Source organism: Anastrepha ludens, chromosome 2 (genome assembly GCF_028408465.1).
Source record: "Anastrepha ludens isolate Willacy chromosome 2, idAnaLude1.1, whole genome shotgun sequence".
Lineage (NCBI taxonomy): Eukaryota > Metazoa > Arthropoda > Insecta > Diptera > Tephritidae > Anastrepha > Anastrepha ludens.
In genome coordinates, this window is record NC_071498.1 from 92,588,099 (window position 1) to 92,611,729 (window position 23,631).

The following is a 23,631-nucleotide window of genomic DNA, read 5'->3' on the forward strand; positions in this document are numbered from 1 at the left end:
TACATAAATATAAAAATATTTACATATATACATATTCACCAACGTGCTTTTTCAGGTTATTAAAATAGCCCTTTTTGGAAAGTCGTTCTGGTTGGCGGCCACAACGCCTGAAATGCTTTCAATCGATTTGATAATAAAGGGTAATTTTTTAAAAGCTATAGAAAAGTTTTTCAAAAAAACACACGTAAAATTCAAAAAAATGCACGAACTTTTTATTTAAATCGATAGTACAGTCCATATAATTTAATGTTTGAAGATTATGTCATGCAAATGTTGACCGCGACTGCGCTTCAAATGGTTTATCCGCTTAGTCCAATTTTGGCATACTCTTTCCAATGTTTCGGCCGGTATTTCACATATAAATGCTTAATGTTATCTTCCAATGCGTTAATTGAAGCAGGCTTGTCTGAATAGACATGAGCTTTAACATAGCCCCACAAAAAATAATGTAAAGACGTTATATCGCACGATCTGGGCGGCCAATTGTCAGGTTCCGAACGTGAAATAAAATGTTCACCGAAATCGCCTCTCAACAAGTCCATTGTTACGCGTGCTGTGTGGAATGTGGCACCGTCTTGCTGAAACCACATCTCATGCAAGTCAAGCTCTTGCATTTTGGGCAAAAAAAAGTTGGATATCATTTCACGGTAGCGCTCACCATTCACAGTTACGTTACGATTCGCAGCGTCTTTGAAGAAGTATGGTCCAATGATACCTCCAGCCCATAAACCGCACCAAACTGTGACCTTTCTGGATGCATTCGTAGCTCTTGCAATTCTGCTGGCTGATCTTCACTCCAAAATCGACAATTCTGCTTATTTACGTACCCATTGATCCTAAAATGAGCTTCATCGCTGAACACAATTTTTCGATAAAAAGTGGATCTTCGGCCAACTTTCCAAAAGCCCATTAACCAAAAATTCTGCGTTTCGGTAGATCGTTCGGCTTCAATTCTTGCACCAGCTGTATTTTGAAAGGCTTCACACCTAAATGCTTTCGCAAAATTTTGCACGTTGTTGAGTAACAGAGGCCCAATTGCTGCGAACGGCGACGAATCGATAATTGATGGTCATCTTAACACTGGCCGATACAGCTGTGATATTTTCTTCAGTTCGCACTCTACGTAAGCGTGTTGGTGGTTTGATGTCCAATAATGTAAATTTGGCTCTAAATTTAGTCACAATAGCTTGAATAGCCGCTTCAGTGGGTCGATTAAACTGACCCTAAAATGGAAGAAGCGCGCGATAAACTTTCTTAACAGGACACGCATTTTTATAATAAAATTCAATGATTTGCAAGCGTTGTTCGTTTGTAAGACGATTCATGATTAAATTATAGACCAAACTGAAGATGTTTGACAGTGAAACAAAACACGAAACGTGCGTCAGCTGTTTAAACCAACTGTTTAAAAAGATAATAGCTAAAAAGGCACCCGATACATTGTTCATCCCTTCAATGTATTTTTCTGGTAGGTGATGGAAAATAAGAAGACACGTGTTCTACCAAATAGTGGCGCAAAAGTTATCATCCAATTTTGTTTTTGAATCCTTTTTTACTAAATAAAAAAACAATTATATTCTTATTTGGGTAATTTCTGACTAATTCGGATACATGACATGGTATCTGAAAATTAACCGTATTCGAATATGAAAATTATTTATTCTACAATACTAATTTTTATAATGTGTGTAATACTGTAAATACTATGTTTAAAATGTTTTTTAGCATTCATATGAATGTTCAGTTTCTTCTTAGTGTCAACACATTACAGCTTGATGCCGACTAAGGCTTCTTGTCCTTGCCTTCGCTATTTTTAATACAAGTTTATGTACAAGTTTATATGAAAAATTTCCCGATAAAACACATGCCAAAAATAAATTCTCGAATATCGTTTTTTGGTTTTTTGTTTTGTTTCATTTGATTGTATTCTGCAAAAGGCACCAGATGCTAAGAGCGGTGAATATGGGCGATGTAAAACGAAATAAATTGTTTTTTTTTTTTTGTGTTGAAAATTCTTTCACGAATCTTGTTTAATGAGACCACTCTTTTAGTAGTCTGTCAGGTTGTGCTCCGCAAACCTCTAGTTGGGCTTATGAATGCCTGAAGATTCGATCTAAATGTGATTGTATGAGGAATTCAGAATTCCATTTCTGCGATTTTCAGTGAAGATTTCTTATCCTTTTTCATGAATTCTCGTACTTTTCAGAGGTTTACTGGTTTTTCACCAGCACTAACGCGGATACTTCAAACACATTCAGCTACATCCTATGTAGAACTCCATAAGTTAAGCTTAAGTTTTTTTTTTATCCGATTCGGTTATTCAATTTTGGAACTTGCGTACGTAATAAATAATCAGCACCCTATGTATTTTGAATCATTTAGTGAATTTTGGCAAACGATTTGCGAAGTTTGCTATAAAAATCAATATCTCCAAAGCAGCTTTTACTAAGTAAGATGGCTAAAGCAATTAAGTTATTTTTTTACTGAAATACTATCGTATTTAGACTGGAATTATATACAAGTATTCCAAAACACAGCTCATACGTGTTTCGTTTATTTATAAAAGTTCGTTTTTTTTAATAGAGGGTATATATGAATTCCTGCAGCATGTCTATTTTACACTTAGTATCATACTTAATAGCATAGTGAAGTTTATATGTAAGAGTTTGCGTAGCAGCTGACAATTGCTTACAATAATTGCGAATGATTCTAGTCACGAAAGCTGACGCAGTAATTACTCAACTTATCTGAAGGTATCCGATTACATTTGTGGCTTAAGTAAGTATACCGCGCATATTTAAATATAGCCATTTGTAAATGTAAACATAATTAATTGGTAGTACGATTATGTGTACAAATGTCATTTCTCCATTGCTCATAAAATATTCATTACACAATTGATGTGACTGTCAACATGAGTTCTAAGGGGTAACACTCTAAAGTTAGGTCAATAGTCGGACACTTTGCTAGGACAGTCACAAAACCAATAGGCAAAAGTGGGTGGTAGTAATTCTAACAGCTTTAATTGCTTTTTCTTCACCACAGACATATAAAATATGAGCTTAGCATGTTTAATGACCTATTCTGCGGTTACGCTACATATGCGAGAATAATTTTCGATGATTTCCATAATTTAATGAAAATTTTATGATAATTTTGGTTTTGAAAACTTTTATGCTGTGCTATTGACCGCTTTTAGAGATATACTATTTCTCATAAGCTCTTTAATTTTTTTACTATAGCTGAGGACTAGCTCCTATCTTCGATGTATTGTAATTTGAATAGTAGAATTACTTAAAAGGCGCAAATTGGATACACAAATTAGTGAAATTGTCAAAATTTGGGCCCGAAATGCCTTGCAAATTGTGTGGCATTTAATGTTGAGAAATTATTTCCAGCACAGTGCTGCCTCATCAGCAACTTATGCATATAGTAATTCCCAGTGTACAGCAAGATACCATTTAAACGGGAGATTCATAATTGGAGTTGATTCCCCAAGTTATTTGCGCATTTGTCTAATTTCCCAATCCACATATCAACATCCACATTTGTTTCGGGACCTAGTAGTTTGGTGCTATGGAAGAAAACTTCCATCTACCGCTTATTTTTATTTTAAAATTCAAGCACAGTTTCCATTTTTCATATATCTTTGCGTCTCCGCAGCTCCCCATTGCTTGGCCATTGTGGTGTGACTTAATAAACAAATTCGAATAATAACAAGAGCAACAATTACCATCATTGAATGGTGAAAGGATGAAAAGACTATCAAGTGTATGCATGTATATGTGCATATATACTTTTCATGAAAGGCAACGAAGTGCACTCGAAATCTCTATTGACATTGCGCTCTAAACGCAACGGCTGCCACAGCAAGCAGTGAAGGTGGAACAGGCCATCACACAGGCGAGAAACAAGGTAAAGGATAAAAGTAGCTCTACAAGCAAAATAGCAGAACTTTTCTAAAGCTCACCTACACATATGCATGTACTAGGTTGCTCCACAAGTTTTGCAATCCGATAAGAGAGGGGTTTGCTACTAGCCTAATTATTATTATTTTTTTTTTTTTTTGTTATATTGGTACACTTTTCACATGAATGTATATGAAGTTTCATTTCAATATGTCGATTCATTCTTTGTTTGCAAGCCATTTAGTACCGACAGTAACAGTATTTTCTACAATGGAAGAAATCAAGTATAGTGCAGTGATTGAATTTTTATTTTTGAAAAGTTCAAAAGAAAAGGAAATCTATAAATGAATGTTCAAAGTGTATAAGGACTTTTTGCCATCAACTAGTGCAGTAGAAAGATGGATTGCTTAATTTAAACGTGCTCGTACAAGCCTTGAACACGATCCAGGTCAAGGATGGTCAAGGATGTTCAAAGACAGCAACAGCACCAAAGAGCGTACAATCGAATAGTAAAATCTTTGAGTGACTGAAAGAGATTTAGTAGAAATCCCAGGCATATTATTAGGCAGTGTGAGCAATATTTTGATTGAAATATTGGGTTTGAGAAAACTATGTGCATAATGGATGCCGCATTCGCTAACAATGGAATAAAAACACATTTGAATGCGACTTTCCCAGAAATATTTAGAGCGTTTTTGAAAGAATAAAGTGGATTTTGTGCATCGATTCATTACTATCGATGAGACTGGGATCTATCACCATGAACCGAAATCAAAACGGGAGACTAACGACTGGTGTAAGTCGGCCAGAAATCGGCCAAGAAGGTATTAGCATCAGTTGTTCAGGATGCGACAGGAATTTTGTTTGTAGAATACATCTAAACTGGTAAAACGATAAATCCTGAATATTATTGTAACTTTTAATAACATTTGAAGGCAAAACTTCGTGTAAAAATACCCAGTTTGCGAAAAACAAAAAAAAAATATTTTTCATCAGGACAACGCACAGTGTCACCAGAGCATTTTGACAACCTACCCTGTCAGAAATCAAATATATTAACGAAACCAACGCTCGAGGCCCTATGCTCCCGAGAGGAGTGAACAAGGAAAAAAAAAGAAAAACAATCCAAGAATTAAAATTCGAATTTTTAGAGCATCCACCTTATTCACCAGATTCGGCTCCTAGCTACTTCTATCTGTTTCCAGACCTACAAAAATTCATGCGTGGAAAGCGTTATTCATCAATGAGGTCATAACAGCTGTGGAAGCGTATTTTGCAGTACTTCCCGATTTTCACTTCATAGATGAAGCTCGTAAATCGGAATCTCGTTGGAACAAGTGTATTGATGTTCAGGGAAATTATACTGAAAAATAAAGTGTATTTCAAAACATAAAGTTGTGGTTTGCTTTTCTAGCTGCAAAACTTATTGAACAACCTAGTAGGCGTATAAGTACATATATATTTGTATAAAATACTATATATTACTTATCGTTGCACATGTCTATGCATAGAAATGTGATGATGAATGTGTAGTGGTTTGAACTTGGATAGTCTTTTTGAAGCAACATTTTGTGCTTAGATTTATGGAACTTTTCTAGCAAGCAAGAATGCATAGAGTCACTTGCTACTTACGGGTCCTTTGGATTATATTGAGTTGTGTATATGGATGGATCTGTAGCTCTTGGTAATGTGGGTTTTTATTATTGTGATGATGATGCTCCATTCAATAAGTTTTCACGTGAAACATCAAATGATGCACTTTTTTCCTATAAATAAATGAGCCTAATACACTCCGCCATTGGACAAACTTTTTTATGAAAAAAAAAAATTATTTGGGGGCGGCAAATTCGAGAAGAAGCAGAAGAAATACCGTGGTTAAATACCAAATAAGTCGTTAGAGATTTTGATGATAACTGTAACTTCTAGTTGAAACATCTGCTCATACTTTTTCAAAAATCAAACACGAAGTATTATTATTACTAAAGCGAACTTATTTATTTATTACTTTTTAAAGTTTTGATGTAGTGAAAATAAAATGTTATAATTTAATTTCTATATAGTTCTCAAATAAGGAAAAAATATGTTTCTAGAAAAGAAAACTGAAATCCTACATTTCAGTGATTTCATAATAAATTTTTTTAGCTGAATAATACATATATTTTAACACCCTTGTTTTTGCAATATATTAGAAACCGAGTGTAAATATATATCCTAGCAAATTTGCATTTATATATTTTCAATTGAAATAGTTGCACCGCTTTGAGACACCCAACGTGATTCACGGGAAATCCACACTGCAGCTTTTTACTAAGGCTTTACATTTATGTCTCTATAAATACAAGCATGTAAATAAAAAATTGTATAAACCAGCTTTCCATGAAAATATATTCTTTCAGAAATCCATTATTTATTGCAAACACCTGCTGAGTGCCCTGCTCTTTTTCTTTAACAAAAAATTTCTGTGGTATATGAAATAAGAGCCCGAATTTTTACGTACGTATGTAAGCATGTGAATGTTTTTGCTAGCACCCATATTAATAACGGCTAATTGTGTTTGACAGGAAGCAACAGTTGGATTTCATATACGCTATATGTATGTGTGTTCATAGTACAAGTATATGCATAAGTTACATGTGTAGAGCATCAAAACTGATGTGAATGGAAGCGTAATTGAAAAGGAATTCGCGTAGAGAAATTACTCTCAAATTTGTATGTTGCTTGCTTAGGTTGCGGCTATGCTCAAAAGGGTCAGCGGTTAAGCGTCTGCGTTTTAAAAATAAAACACATGGAATAAGATGGCTGTGGCCATATAAAAGCGTATGATTTGCTGGAAAATTGGGTGATGCCGCTAAGAAACCAAATGTCTTCTATTTTTCATTCGAAAAGGATCACTAAAAACTGAACTTACAGCCAAATAATGAGGAAGAGAAACATTTAAATTTTAAATTAAATTCTAAATAAAGTGGAATTTAAATTTCTAAATAAATTACATTAGTATTATGAAAAAATAATTATTTATAGCGGATACAAATTTCTGAACAACAGCTTTTTCAACTACAAGCGTTTTTCCAATTGAATTATATAACTATCTAAAAATATAATAAACAATATAGAATTTAGAATACGAATATACGAATATAGTAAAATAATATAGTAAAATTTAATGTCAAAATGAGCCATACACCTGCTATATTATAGTACAAGTTGAAGTCCAAAATAAACAAAGCTGGCGTCATACAAATGTTCTTGATGGCGCCATCTTTTCAATGAGTTAGTGCGTTGGAAGTTACATCCCTAGCTGACTTCCAGTGAAGGCTTGGTGATACTCGCTTGAGTGGAAGCGAAGTTATTGCGTCTAAGATGTTAGTATGTTTGAGTCATCGGTACAAAAATGAGTTTTGAACAAGGAGCTAATATCAAATTTGTTTTAAAATCGTTAACATGTTTACCAAAACATTTGGATTGATGAAAAAAGTCTATGGTGATGATTGTCTATCTCGATCCAGGGTTCATGAGTGGTTTACACGTTTCAGAGATGGTTGTAAGAACATAAATGACAATGAACATACGGGCCGCCCAAACTCACTAATCACCGAAAATTCTATTGAAATCATCGTTGAAATTCATGGAATCGGAGTTGAATATCTTCAAAACATAGATTTATCGTTTCATACCCCACAAGTTAACTGAGGGCCAAAAATTGTTCAGAATTCAACATTCGAAAGACCCCATTAAAGAGGCCAGAAAAGACGATAACTTCCTTTACAACATTGTAGTTGGTGATGGAACGTAGTGCTTCCCACAGACGAGCCACCACCCAAAAAATCTCGTCTGGAGAATTCAAAAATCAAGTCGATGCTCATTTTTTTTACGATTCCAAAGGGATTGTCCACAGGGAGTTCAAGCCAATGGGTCAAACCGTCAATGCAATATTCTATCTTGGTATTTTGAAGCGTTTGTTGTATCGCATCCGTCGAATTCGCCCTGAAAACCGCGAAGGAGGAAGCTGGCGCTTATTGAACGATAATCCACGATCTCATCGATCCACTCTTGTGACTGATTTTTTGACTAGAAATCGCATTTTAACCATCAATCACTCACCGTATTCGCCTGATATTGCTCCTTATTCGGAAAATTGCATTTGGCCATGAAAGGAAAACGTTTTGCGTCCGCAGAGGCTATCCAGAAGGTTTGAATCGACATCGTGAAGGACATTCCAGTCAATGACCTGAAACACTCTTTCGAAAAGCGTTTAGATCGCAGAAAATAGTGTATCGAGGCCGGATCATTTTAAATACAATATATAATTTATATTTTAGCTCAGTCTAGTTCAGGACTTTACCTGGTTTTTTTATCCTTATAGACAGTTACATATATTTCATTAGGAAATAAATATTTTTTAATATACAAATAGCATTAATTTTTACATCAACCCATCCGATACAGAAGCCAAAAAATTGCGGCTCATGAAAATTGATTATTTCTAATCTCCACAGTTGCAGGTGCTTACTTTACTTTTACAAAAATAAAAATTGTCAACATCAAAAAATAAACACCGGCATACGTTGATGGCGTAGAAAAACTGAAATTGCATTTAGAGGAGTTTGTAGCAAAGTAAATAAATAAATGTTCCCCATTAAAAACCAATTTGCCGATACGGAAATTAGAGAGTTCAAACAGACAAACCAAAATTATTTTCTGATCTATGGTCAAAAATATTAAAGCTGAAAGTCTTACAGCATCCGCCGTAAACTTCTTCCTCCGTTTTTATTTGACGACTTTTCTCTTGTCATTTTCAACTTAATTGAATTTCTATAAAAACATAGGTAGGTAATTGGGTGAAATGGTTGAAGTACCATTCTGGTACACCCCAAGTGAAGGGTTTTCCAATAAGAGGTGTTATTTTGATATTCAAAGAAAAATGCTATTTTTTAATATAAATGATCGGATGTTTATTTCATTATAAAGAGTAAGGCATGCCGTTAATAGTGGAAAATAACTTGAAGCAATGACCACCACGACCACGCTTACAGGACAATATCTTTTTCATGAAATTTTCCAGAACCGAATTGCAAAGTGCCTGCCCTATCACCATTTTGGAACCATTTTGAGTACTCCAATAGGCAAATATCTACGTGCAATCAGAGCAGACGTTATAATGGAGAAGACTAATGGGACTTAGGTTAGCGCACTACCCCAGGCTGTCGAGGAAAGGAGCACCCAGTGACCTTAATCGTGTGGCTGTCAATTCCGAAAATTTATGGAGAAAGTGCTCAATAGTATTTTTCTCCGTAAGGTCCCCACAGCTTCTACAACGGGTATCAAATGTTAGAACTAGCTTTTCTGCGTGTGCCGATCGTCCAGTGGCCACAGCTACGAGTTTGGAAATTAAATGGAGTGGAGTTCCCAGGACTTTCTGATTTTAACTATAATTTTTTGAATTTATATAACTATTTTTCAAAGTTTTAAACTTGTATTTATGTGATATTTGTTGTAGAATGAGCTATGCTTGTAAGTAAAATTAATGATATTTAAGAAAATAAACGGAAAGTAGTCAAAACTAGCCAAAAGTATCTGGAACTATTGATTATTCACGGGCTCTATTTTGCTGATAATTTAATAACTTCACTTCTTACGATATGAAATCTGAAAATTTCTTTAAATATGGGTACCCACTTGGCTACGGCGGCCGCCCTAGTGCGTCGATTTAGATTTTAATCGTTTGAGTAGATAATGACTATCTGACACCTGAGACTAATTCCGTGATTCCAGGATTGTAATAACGAGATCACTCATATTCCATCAAGGGAAGAGTGGAAGTGGGGCTACATTTGGGGACAGGGTCTGGTGAACTTGTTCACGGATGGATTGAAGTTGGATGGAAAGTTCGGCGGAGGAGTTTTTTGCGAGGAGCTCCCTATCAGATTCAGGTTACCGGACCACTGGTGTGTAATCTAGGCAGAGGTAGCCGCAATCAAGGAGGCAGCTGATTGGCTGCTCATATACGTACTAACAGTCAAGAAAGTAATTATTTACTCCGACAGCCAAGCGGCAATAAGGGCTCTTGGGTCAGTGACGGTGCATTCGAAACTGGTCAAGGAATGCCCGGCTTCATTTTCGACTCTGTCCGAATTCTAGCCACTTCTGGATTCCTGGTCACGGCGACAATGCGGGAAACTGTGAGGCGGATGAACTAGCCAGACAAGGGGCATGTGAGGTGATTTCCCCGCGAAGGGAGAGAATTGGGATCCCCCTGACTATCTGCAGTCTGCTACTGGAAAGATGGGCTTCGCGCCAACTCAGCGAGCGTTGGGCAAGTACACAAACTTGTAATCCTTCTGGCCACATGTGGATTGGGGGCGCTTGAGCCAGCTTCTTTCTTGACAAAATGTCAGCTCTTGAATCTCGAGGGTTTTCTCACAAGGCACTATGCGCGAGGAATGCATGCTGTGAAATTAGGAATTTCCTCGAGTTCTTTTTGCGTTGGATGTTTGGAGGATGAGGTGGAATCATCTCAATAGCTTCCTCTTAGCCGCCTTGCTCTGGCGGAGTTAAGATCCAATCCTCTTAACTTTTATTTCGTTGCTACGCCTGCAGGTATAGATGGCGTTGACATTAAAAATCTGATTCATTTCATCAGCAGCACAAAGCGGTTGACGCAATGGCAGCACAGTCAGTGTTCATAATCCACATACTAAACCCACCCTTCTAGCTATTCCACGACCACCTCTCCGCGGCCTCTCCTTTCCCCCCTTAGGTTTTCTCTTTCACCTCACCTCCTTCATAATGGTAGCACAAAGGACGAATCCGTTTAGCTTCGCCCAAGTGTGCTCATTCCTTGGGCAATCATTTCAACCTAACCTAACCATGAAAGCGTTAAACACATTTTCTAATATTTAATTAAAAATTTAAAAAAACTATCTGGAATTATCCGGCCATTAACGCAGCTGCTAAAAACTTCAAAGCAAATTTGAGACCGCTGCAATTATAACGCATGAGTATGCACGAGAATAATTATTTCCCTGAATATAAATTTCATGCTCTAATTTTAATTCACTTGCATAATTATGTGGTTGGTTAATTCGAAATTGTAGCAGATACAAATTACTAAAATTTTGCAATTATCCCAAGCAAATAAGCTCATAAATTTATGGAAACGAGTTAACCAGCAAACTGTAAATAACATAAAGAATTTGTTTGCAATTATTTTCACTAATTTAACATTGATAAATTTTTATTTGAAAAATATTAATTAATGAAGAGTTTTGCGTTTTCTATTTTTCATACATTGCGCCAACTAATGATTAAGAAACTAAATCGGGATTACACTTGAAATTAGGTTGAATTAAACTCTCAACTATTTTAGATATCCCATAACTGCATTTCTGATACATTTAGGATAAGTATACATGTATATCTTCCAAGATTAATTTATACGTTGGGACTACGGCCCAAAATTTGTACTTATTGAATTTTGGAACCTCTTCACCCTCCAGACACATCTAGTACATCTTCTCAGCACACAGAGCCAATCACTGCAGGTACTAACGCATTCGATTATTACTGGTGAAATATTCTTAGGCAATCTGCAGTTAACATGCATAACTCGTTTTGTCTTTCTCACTAAAGAAGTATCCAAAAAGTTCTATTTGAATGAGGTTTCCCAACCACCTCGCATAACTCTAAGTATTCTTAGATGTAAATGAGCTAAAGCCACTAAAAGTTCCGGTGTCACAGGAGACCTCCTCTTGTCAGATGATGGGTTATAATGGTTTACTGTGAATTTTCTTGCCAGAAGCTGAAGGGTCTCATTAGATTTGACACGCACAAGTCACGCATAAGCGCCTTTATATATAGTGTTCGTATTTTTTATTTACATTTGCTTCTATCGACCATCAGGTCCCTCCATCAGTACCCTGTACTTCGCACCACCTTGAATTTAGTTCTTCGCACCTCAACCGTCGGCATAAAGCTAAAAAAGCCGTTACAATATCCCGAAAACCAATATTTTAAACTAATTTTAAACTATTACGACGTTGGTCGTGAAGGTATGAAAATTAAGATTTTCTTCTCACTGAAATAGTTGAGCGCAATCACACCATATGCGCACAATAGGTACACCACGAGTAACCCTAAGCGACCATATAAATGAATGCCCACAGTCGAAATACAATTCGAGTTCTCATGCAAAAGAACAATTCGATTTTTCCGCTTTCTCATTGGTATTTTCTTTAAATGTTTTCTTAGCTTTTGTATCAAATTTTATTAAGACTTCTCTCGTTTCGTACTTGAGTCTCAACCATTTTGAATATTGTGGTAAATATATGCGCACTTATTTACCAACCATTCTTCCCCTTTAAAAAAACATTCAACAGAAATGTAAAAAAAGCAAAATAAATTTTACTACTCGCGTATGTATTTGCCTACTAGTGGTTGCAAAGGACTGTATTGGTTTCAATTTCCATTAACATCAGTGTAAAAGTAGATGAATCTTTGCGCGAAGCCACCGAAATTCAATTTACTTGAATGTTTGTATGTACGTATGCAAGTATGTGCAATGTACATTCACAAAATGACATGCCAAACGCACCCACAGAGAAATGGTAGAAAAACATGACCAACATGTAGAATTTATATACAGCATATATTGCATATAGGGGCACACCCAACCTTCTTCAACTACTGCACTACACGGCGTATGAGTAACCACATTTCGAAATGGAGTTATAGTATTTCGCAACTCTGTACATGAACGCTAATGAAAAAATAATAATTTCTGTACATATATACACAACTAAAATAAGTACACATTGGTGTGTTCTTCTGCAAACATATTTGTATACGTCTGTTCATATGCATATATGTATGTATTTACAGGAGCGTATCCAGAGTAGGTGTAGTGATTTCTCGATACCTACACTTGCAAGTAGAGACTCGATACTTTTTTTCTGGGACAGGTCCTTTTTACTCAATGCCTTTTCCGAGTCTGGTACTTGGCGTCGGTAGTTCCTAACAGTATTTGCTTCGCTTGCTTTGCTAAATTTCTTCCATCATACCAGAGTAGGCTATGCAAACTTAAAATTTCAGTTAGTTCTTGATAATTACTTTTCGTGTAACTTCTGCGTGCAATTAATTTTGGAAAAGTTGTGATTTTGCTATTTCTCCAATATCTTACGCTTGGAAAGACCGTTCCAATACACTTGTAGCGTTGGAAATATGTAATTTCCAAGTGATGTTTGAAGAATTTCTGCTCAGAGTAATAAAAACATAATTTGAATGCGATAAATTATCTCAATTTACTAACAACAACTTTCGAAAAGCAAGAGCAGTAACGATATAAAACTGTGCTTCGCTGTTTGTACATAGCTTCGGTAGCTAAAGCAAAAACACAATAATTCCAATTTCGCAGTGTATAACTGTTTGAATTTTCGCAGTCCAGGCAACAAAACTGTGCACTGAAAACCTGATAAAGTTAGCTGTAGACATGTGTACAAAAATAAAACTCACAAAATTAAAAAAAATTAAGTTAATAACAAAGACAAGAGAGCAACGGAGCGCATAAAGCTTAAGACAAAGATTTCCATTACTTAAAATCATTATTTTTAAAATATTTAGTAAAAAAGTTATTCAAAATGAAATTTGGATGATTAATTTTGCGGCATCATCGCAATTGTGATTGTAATAGTTTAGTAATATACAGGGGAACTATATGAAGTGTTACCTATTCAAAACACTATAGCTTTTTTGTGTGAAATTAGTTTTTATTGATTTCAAAGACAAAATTGTTCAAAAATGATTACAATTTTAACATATGTATATTTAGCTCTATATGGCCAACTTTTGCCTTGACTATGGCCTTCAAACGGTCAAAAAATGAGTTGCATGCTGCACGAATGTGATCTTGAGGTATTTTGGCCCATTCTCGTATAATCGGTTTTTTCAGCGCATCCGTACTGCCATATTTATTAGTCCTCACTTTGCTCTCCAAAATGGACCAGATGGAATAGTCCATCGGATTTGCATCTGGCGAATACGAAAGCCATTGTGTGGACGAAATAAAGTGTGGAACATGATTTTTTAACCATTCTTGGTTCACACGAGCTTTATGAAACGGTGCCGAGTCTTGTTGGAACGTCCATGGTCTAAGACCGAAATGTTTGCGCCGATAATAAGTCACATTCACTTTGACACCAGGCTCGATAAAAACGATTCGAGAGCGTCCATCAGCGGTCACTGCGGCCCAAACCATTACTTGCGATGGTAAATTGCTTCGAGTGGCCATACGTAGGCTCAAATTCTCGTATGAGCGTTCGGTCAAGTAAACACGATCGTTCTGAGTGTTTATGAACTGCTCAATTGGGAAATTTTTTTCATCAGAAAACACAATGTTAGGAAATTCGCCACGTACGTGCAAGCGCAACTACTCCTTTGCTCTTTCGCACCGAACTTTTTTTTTGCTGTGGTGAAAGATCGTGTGCTTTTTGGAGCTTGTAAGCCTTGACGTTGAGCTCATTTTACAATATGCGTCGAATGCTGTCTTGCGATATTTTCAGTTCTTTGGCAATTTTTCTTCCACTTCGACGTGGATTTCGTTCAAGTCGAGCCTTCACTTTCCGAACGATTTCTGGCGTTGTTGCGGTTATTTTTGGTCCACCTCCATAGCGTTTTGTAATACTACTAGTATCATTGAGGTGACTGAGCTCACGAACAATGGCTGGTTGCGATTTTCCAGCCAAATATAACGCAATCACACTATTACTTTGAATTCCATTACAGAAAAAAAAAATTCAACAAAACTGAGACGCAAATGCTTTTAATGGCTTACAAACAATATGAACGTTGATGTCATGAGCTGTTTTATAGATACAAGCAGTGTGAAGTTGGTAACACTTCATTCGTTCACCCTGTATTTAATAATACTAATAAATTTTCACTCGATGCTTAAATATTCGCGATACTTTATTGTGATACCAGAAAAAAGGAAAGGTATTGTTACCAAATTATTAAGTCCAACCAAAACTTTAGAAAAATATATGTATAGGTATTTTCCAGCATGAAATTATCAATACGTTTACACTCATTTTAGATCAGCTAACCTCTAATTATAATTGATAGTTGCTTAAGGGGTTATATACAGTTAGAAGGCCGAAAAAAGCGAACTTTCCAGAATTTTTTCTGAGAAAACTTTAAGATTTATTGATCTAAGAATTTGTACAGATATTATGTTATCTTTTATCTGTATTTAAAGATTTAGTTTTAATAAAAATATTTATTTGGAAAGGAGCTACAGGTCTCCGCAGCTCCTCTCAAAAAAGACGTTTTGCGGTGACCACTATATCTCTGAACTGGATCCTCTGAATTTAAAGAACCAAACTGATTTCGTTAAAATAATGTTAAATCTAGTAATGAATCGAAGGAATAAGCAAAATAATAATTTTTGACAAAATGGTGGGGTTTCCAAAAAAAATCGATTTTTGACAAAAATTTCGGCCTTAAATTGTTTATAAAAAAATATTTATCTGTGAGAAAAAATCTTGGATTAATTACTAAAATACATATTTAAGCCGGTCGTGCTAAAATTTAAGGCTTATCCATTCTCGGGTAATGTTAGTCACCGACTTTGAAAACACCATTTTGAGAAAAACGCGTTTAAAGTTTGAAAAGCATCTTTCCAAATTTGCGTGTAACTGCGAAAATATTCATCGGAACGATATGACATTTTCTGTGTATGTTCTTAAATATATGTGCATTAAGAAGAAAAAATCGATTTTTTTTCATCCTTTCGTGAATATTAGTGTTGGAATAGCTTCACCATTTATTATGTGACAACGATCTGACAATTTTCTTAAACTTGAAAAAAATCCGTTCTTCCAGTAAGATTATGATTTCTGCGGGCTCTTTTAAGTATTTCATCAGCATACATACCGTACAAAAAATCATTTTATTTAGGTTAATTTTTCAAGTTTTTCGAACTTTGCAGTTCAATTTTCGAAAACTCTGTTAGCGGCTTTCGCCCTATCTCACAACTGGCTCGAACGATATTAATCTCTAGGGCCTTAATTCTTTCTTGATTCTCGCTTTATGCTTAACATCGCTCCTCAAAAAAAGCATTCGCTTTGCAATACCCAACACTTTTCAATCTTTGAGTACGACACCGGCTGTCGTCCCATACATACTTATGTACATATGTATGCATGTCTTGTGAGTAAATGGAAAAATCCATCAGCTGTGTGCATTTCATTTTCAACTACCCAGAGCATTCAACACTGTCACCGATCATGAATAAAAATTAGTTTCTGTCAATCAGAGTGGTCGACATTTATGCAATATCGGTGCCACAGAAAAATGGTAAAAAAAAGTTAAAAAAGAAATCAAAGAGTCAATTTCAAACTATTTACTTATGTATTCATGAAGTAGTTAAGGCTTAGTGAATATGCATTGAAATGAGTAAGACTTGTAGTTGACATAAAGAGTGATTGAAATATCGAAGATGGCAAAAATTAGAATGGATGGATTTTTTCATAATGACAAATATACCTTTCACTTGTATTGAAAGCAAGTTTAATCTGCTAGCTGTAGTTGAGATTTATGTATAAGTAGCGTTGCCAAACGTAATATTTATAGAAGTATAAAGAATTGAGGCAATCAACCATGATATCAAGTCTTCAAGTTCTATTTTATTTTTTGGTATAGTAGTGTATAAACAAAGACCGCAGATTGGAAAGCACATGTGAATTCAAAGTTTCAAACTTAAAAGCTTGAAAAAAATCAACAAATTTTCATCACAATTTTACACGACTTAACCAAGGATTTCAGGCAAATTTTGAGTACGCACTTTCACCATTCATGCGATTTTGGTACAATAAACTGCAATTTACAAGTGACCTAAAAATTGTATAGATTTGTGACAATTTCTTTTTCTGACGGTGTTGCCTGTTTTCTTCCATACAAAAAATGTTGAAGATTCGTTATTTAATGGGATATATAACTACATTCTCTACTTTTTATATGCAATTTTTCTTAAGATGATTACAGCTTTTTATTTTTCTAAATCCCACATAGATTTAGATTTATGTGATTTTTGTAGGAAAGTGGATAATATTTTTATAAAAAAATAGTTAAAATTAGATTTGAATCAAAATCATATATAATCAAGAAAAGAACACAAAACCACAAACATATATCTCAAAGCAAACGGTAAGGTTTCTGAACGGGATATGCATAGCTGGGTACCAATAACTTCTTTTACTTAGCGAACAAATAATTCAAAAACAAAATTGAATGATTAAGTGCGCAGGTTTCAGTTTTGTACATATTTTTAATAACAAAAAAATTTCGAGCAAAAATTATAAAGCTCGATACTTTATTAGCTATACAATGAGTGAATTTCTTTTCGTTAAAATTTTTTTAGAATGTGACGCAGTAGTCAAATTTATTCCAAATATAGACCAGAGACTACATGGCAACCTTCTTCATTTACGCGAATCCTTGTAATAGCCAAAAACTAATTAAATCGAACCTTTAGATATTACAACTCCTCACAAGTACACAGTTTTTAGTTATATCATCTATTTTATGAAACTGAATACAGCATTTCAAAGATGCTACAAAACGTTGAAGGAAACAAACTTCAAAGTGTTGATAAAGTCACAACAAAAATGCAATAAAAATAAAATCTCACGCTGGGAAGGATTCCGCCAAATGGAATGACATCAAAAGTTGAGCAGCGAAAACAAATTTTCGAGTGAAAGTTTTAGCTAAAGAAACAACAAGAAACTAAGCTAAAAAAATTATATTCTTTTCACAGTTGGCAAACAAATTCAGTGGCAGTAAAAGTTTAAATCCATATATTTTTCGTCCAACTTGTAGCTTTAGAGCGCGAGAATATGAGTAGAAAACTGGCAAGCTACTGCGATGGCAATGGATAAAGTAAGAGTGATGCTAAAATGGGAAATTAGCGTAGGTTGCGGGTAACTCTAAATACGTATCGTGGGAATGTAGTGGTGCTGTTGTAGTGTTGGTGGCAACAATCAACAACAAAAGCTGGCAGTTGCAATGCTTACGCTTTATAGAAAAGCGACAGTTGCGTTAAAGTTGCTTGTGAAGAAATGGCTTCGAAGTAGAAGAAAAAGTTCAGTGAGTAGATGACAGGCTGTAAACAAAAACGCAAGCAATTCACCAAAGAAAAGATTATCTTTTAAGGCACAAATATAAGTTTTTCGTATACAGGTGAATTTTGATTTTGTGATGGACTAAAGTTTTAGATAATAATTTGTACTTTCTTCTCACGCAGCAGGGATATTCGCTGAAATGGCTGGTGGCAAAAGAAAAAAAAGAAACATAACTGCATACTAAATTCGGCTAAAAATGTTCTAGGAAGTGTTTGTTACTGAAATTAATGCGTTGCAGAGAGTAGTGTATGTAAGCAAGTCTTAGGTTCTGGGTAGAACAACAATTCTTGTATACTTATTTATTTATTTCATTTGGTTCATGTTGTTGATGTTTTTGATTCTTAGGCGATCCAAGCAAGCATTTATTTATTTATAATATACTTTGATGACTTTATGGTGAAAATAATTCTGAAGTTGTGCCCAATTTCCTGAGATCTTATACTTAGATTGCATTCAGTCGGCGAACAAGAATAATTGTTATAATAAGTAATCACTGCGGTACGAGTAACAACATAGTACTAGGGTTCATGAAAAGTTGGAGAGCGCAAGTCAGTCCAGGCTAGCGTCTTTTTCAGAAATAATTACACTTCCGTGTTTGCGAAAACATTCTGTGTGGATGAAAAGCATGCAGTTGAAATTTCAAAAAATTTAAAAACAATTCCCTTATAATTAAAAAATTCACCTAAAATATGATGTGAGGTTTGCTATTTAAGTTTTGAGATATGGCAACACCAGCGAAAATAAATCAAAAGTTTTTTTCATGGGATAGGAGGCTTGCCATTGCCTGCCGAGACGCGACCGCTATTGGAAAAATGCTTCTCTTCATTTTGGTTTTTCACCGAGATTCGAACCTACGTTCTCTCTGAATTCTGAATGGTAGTCACGCACCAACTCATTCGGCTACGGCGGCGGCCGATTGGTAATACATAACAGTTAAAAATGGCTACTTGTTAAAATTTTAAGTTTACGATTTCTCACTATCACTGCTTAATTCACTACATTAAAAAAAAAATAAGATGTTACTATCCTTAAAATTATTTAAAAAAGGAGAAAGTTCTAAAAATAGCAAAAGCAAAACCTTCCCACATAAATTGTTTTATTCACTAAAATTCCTTCTGGACTTGACAGCAAAGTAGGTGGTGGAACGTATTTTCCCAGCCTAAAAGTTTGTCAGTTATTTAGTAGAAAGTGTCACTAATCAGACACTTCAACTTCAAACAGAATGGAAAATATTTAATTTCACACCCAAAAAGGATAATGGCAAAAGAGATAGCAAAACGAGAAACAGTTTATTAGTAATGTAAAGGCAAACGGAGCGTAAGGAACATTCACTACCAATTTATAAAGGAATTTTAGATGATGAGGACAAAACAAGGCGACAATAACAATTATCAAAAATTAGAAAACAAAAGATGAAAGATGAAAGAAAATTACGAAAGTCAACCGTTTCATTTCTTACACATTTTCTAACTCTCCTTTACTTTGCCAATTATTGTTAACCCTCTGCTTGGCAGATACTTCGTTTATTATATTTGCAACCAGGTACAAATGACATGCATTTTATATTGCACATAAAGTATATAATATTTCAAACTTTCTTAACTACAGCTAACAAAAAATTAAATTTCAAGAAAATAGTTAAATTAGAAATATACCTTCTTAACAATTTAGACTAAATTAAAACTCTGCTAAACGGAGGGTTAAAGAATTAAGTTTTTTACTTACAACAATTCTTGAATATAGTTGCAACCGCCCACCACTCGGAAACGCTCGTTAATTATGTAAATAAAACAACGCAGCAAATAATGCTAATGAAAGTCAACGGCGGCATAACGTTTACACAGCAAAAATGCCTGAATGCTCTCCTTTTCAGTTCGCTGAATACTTGTCCTGACTTCTAAAGGCTAAATGCTGCTGCTACAGCTCAAATTCTAAGGCATCCCGTTATAAAATAATTTAATTAAAACATTTTGAGCAAAATTGCATACAAATGTCAAATCAACTGCTGCCACATAGCAACTCTGGAACTAATTTAATACACTTTTATTTTATTGATGTATGTGTGCCATTTATTTAATTTGATGCATATAAACTAAGTCTACAGTGCCATTTTTGCTCAAGCTTTAAATTATTTTTGGTAGTGCGGCTAAACGGGCGATTAAATTGAAGAACTTACGCATATGCAGTGTCTGTCACTTGAAGGTTGGAGGAGTTGAATTAATGGTCGAAATTGTATGGTTGCGTTTCCCGCATTATGCCAAGATGCAAACTCAGCTAGTTATACTACGAAGTTATAAACGGTTTTTAAGTGCACGCAAACGAAGTGGGTAAGGGCAGAGATTACTAACACTGAGTAAAAAATGTGTAAAAAGGGAAATGTTGGGTGCTAAAAAGAAGGTGCAGAAAAAGAGCCATAATCACAAAAACAACAACACCCAGCTTTATATTTCCCAATTATCTATACTTTACAAACAGCTATAATATCAGGTCAGTCCATAAGTTCGTGCGAATTTTACCCATAATTTCACTTTTGTACGATTCTTGCATACAAAAAATTCTTCGCGGAATATAACGGATTTATTTATATTTTCTTTGATATGTTGTGCATTCAACAAGTGATTTTAATCGCGGATAGAAGCACGTCTTGTTAACAAATCAGGAATGGAATCTTCGAACGCGTATAAGAGGCATATTTTAATTTGTTTTTATAAAAGCGGTAAAAATGCAACAACTGCTGCTGCAGAAATAAATATTGTTCACGAAGAGGATACCGTGAGTGTAAGGACTGCGCAAAAGTGGTTTTCAAAATTCCGAAGTGGTAACTGCGAAGTGCAGGATGCCCCGCGCGCTGGTCGTCCTGAAGTCTTTAACTCCGACGCCTTGCTCGAACTCGTGGAAGCTGACCCAAATTTGACAGTCGAGCTCAGAGGTTAAATGCATCGCATGGAACAGCTCACAGGCACCTGGTTCAGTTGGGAAATGTTTCAAAGCTGGGAAAATGGGTTCCGCATAGACTTTCCATCGCCAAGCTTCAGCAGGGAGTGAATCTATCGTTACTGGTGATGAAAAATGGGTACTTTACAGTAATCCTGTTCGCAAACCCCAATGGTTAGATAAAGATGAAATACCAGAACCGACCCCTAGAGATGGCATTCACCCGAAGAAGATTCTCCTGTCTATTTGGTGGGATATGGCCGGTATTGTTTGTAATGAACTTCTGGAACCAAACCAGACGATAACTGCTGATTATTATTTCCATCACCTATCAAACCTGAATGAGACACTTAACAGAAATCGACCGTCTTTTGTGAATAGACGCAAAGTTTTGTTTCACCACGACAACGCAAGACCTCATACCGCAAGGCAAACATTAGGCAAGCTGAACGAGCTCGGCTGTGAGCTAATGCCGCATCCACCATACTCTCCGGATATTGCACCTTATGCTTATCACCTTTTCCGTGGACTTCAATCGCATATGAGTAACAAGAACTACTGCTCAAAAGAAGCTATAAAAAGGGATATTGAAGCGTATTTTGGCTCCAAGGACAAACAATTTTTTGCGCAGGGAATTAAAAATTTGCCTAAACGTTGGGAAGACATTGTAAATAATGAAGGAAAATATATTATTGATTAATAAATACTTTAAAATCTTTTTTATTAATTTTAGAACCACCTTTAAAAACGCACGAACTTATGGACCGACCTGATACTTAAATCAAAGAAGTAACCCATAGGCGAATAGCGGACTCAACTAGAAGAGGGTAAAATTCATAAGAGCAGAAAAACTAAACAATTTTCCTTTTTTTTTAATTCAATTCATTCACAGCTTGATCGCCTCTTTTACTGATACAAATTCTTATTGTATTATTTTCCTTATTATTTTTTTCTTTATTTCCTTTTGGTATTGTTCAAATTATGCCACTTACTAGACAGACAGTGTTTGGGATAGATACTTCGTTATGTTGGACTACTTGTGAGCATATTTATTTACAATATTTTGGAGCATTGTACCCTTCCGATAGCTAAAAGGACATTATGGTCTGCTCAAGCATAAATTATGAGGCGCATAATATCAACTAAAGGGACATATTAGTTTTTAAAATAAATGTAGAATAATGGGAACAAAATTTGTTTTTCTCATTTTATCAAGCAGCCATATTAACTGTCAGGGCTTAGTTAAAATTTGACTGATACTATTTAACTCACATGCTCTTTGACTGAAACAGAAAAACTCGGATCCCCAAACTTACATATAAAAAAGTACACGTACAAGCAGAAGAAAAAATATAACCAAGCTAATCGTAATAATTAAAAGTATTCTTAAGGGTCTATGATTTTCCCGATAGCCGGTATATATATCATATATATATATCAAGCTTCCCTAAGTAAAAGTGTACATGATTTCTTCTAATGTTTTTTAGCTGTGTGCGAACTATTGATATCGTTAACTAGGGTTAGACAACTGAAAATTTCAAACTGCTTTGAGATTTATATTGAGTAAGGTTTGAAAAGTGACCTCCAAAACAACGCTTTCAAATTGTGGATATTTCCTCTGAAAAAAAATCTGTTCACGAAGTTCACTGGTAGCATCATCGGTCCTTATTTCTTTCGAAATGAGGAAGGAACTGCCGTTACGGTGAACGGCGAATACTATCGTTTTGTTTTCAAAAATTAATCAGGTACGCATCGTCGACATTTGGTTCCAACAGAATGACGCAACTTGCCATACGGTGCACTTAACAATTGATTTATTTGATTAAGGGAATGGACCATGTAACTCGTAACCGTGGCTGACATATGCCGGACAAAATATTCAAAAAATAAATGCCATGAAATTATCTACCAGTTTATAATAAAAAAAACTGCAGTCCGACAATATGACTGTTTTTTGTATTATAATTTCTTGATAGGCGCGAAAACGGCTTAAGCAATTTTGACCCAGTTTAACAAAGCGCACCATTTTAACACACACAGTGAAGTCAAGTCCTTCCCCAACTGATCCTCCGGTGTTTCCGTGTGTAGAACTTAGTGGAGAATTTTTTATTTTAATATTATTCAATACAATAATGGAACTCCTTGTGCTTTAACAAATATATAGTAAACTAGCAAACCCGGCCCGCTTTGCTGGGCACACTAAAATATAATAGATATGGTTTAGAACCCGCATATTTCTAAAGTTTGCCCTTGTGATTTATTGATAGTTATTGCAAATGCTAAACGAATGGGCAGTTGCTAACGCTTGAATTCAAATGGCAATTCAGGTGGAATCATTGGAATTCTTGGTATTAGAACGTCTTCATTCTTGAATTTGCCAATTAAAATAGTTGCTTGGATAACATTATTCATCAATCGTTTGACTACTTCATTTTGTTCTTGACGTTCTTCTGATGTCGCGTTATTCCGGGCATTTCTCATGCGCCTATTATTATCTGTCGAACGACCAATATGATTACGTGATTGTCTTGGCATTTGTACTGTAATAAACATGATTGTAATTATGGTATTCTGAGATTTTAAAACATGTTTTTTTTTCAATTTTGTGGATTATATTT